Raw genomic sequence first — 813 nt, forward strand, 5'->3', positions numbered from 1 at the left:
GTTAGTTGTCTTGGAAAAGAAACTCTCCATAATTGGATATCCTTTGAACCTTGGAAAAGGGATGATGAGATCATGCTAGAATTGCTTTCTTATGTTGGACCAAATTGGGGTTTCGATGGATATTGTGACATTTAATCCTCCCAACACTTTGATTTGGAAATACATGTGGTTTAATCAGTGACCAAACTTCATCTCTTCCCATGAGCAATTAAATCAAGAAATTGGGCAATTGTTCAAGCTTAGAGAGATTGGATTGCCAAGAAATTGGAATCCAATCACTTAAGATTGCCAAGGAGATTAATGAATGCATTGATTGAGGAAGAGATGAGAATGAACTTGATCCGGAGAATGCAATATCTCCTAAACCCAATGATTTTCCCATTTCTGATCTTACCCATTCTATTTACTTTCTGTCATTTGATTTCTTGCTCCTTACCCCAACTCCCCGTTTAAGATTCTGCACTTTAAATTCTGTTATTATCTTTCTAGTCATTTAAATTTCTGCATCTCAATCTAAATTCTGTTTAGCTCAACTAGCCTATTCTTCTAACTAAAGTTGCTTGACCAATCAATCCTTGTGGGATTCGACCTCACTCTATGTGAGTTTTACTTGACGACAATTCGGTACACTTGCCGAAGGAAATTTGATGAGAGACAAGTTTTCATGCATCAAGTTTATGGCGCCGTTGCCGGGGAATGATTTTGAATCAACAATGATCAAGTTAGAAGATCACTAGATTGAGCATTTTTTGTATTTCATTATTCGTTTTTTTTCTTTCATTCAGTCAATTTACCTTAGTTCGTTTTTAATTT

The sequence above is a fragment of the Arachis duranensis genome, chromosome 6 (genome assembly GCF_000817695.3).
Source record: "Arachis duranensis cultivar V14167 chromosome 6, aradu.V14167.gnm2.J7QH, whole genome shotgun sequence".
Classification (NCBI taxonomy): domain Eukaryota; kingdom Viridiplantae; phylum Streptophyta; class Magnoliopsida; order Fabales; family Fabaceae; genus Arachis; species Arachis duranensis.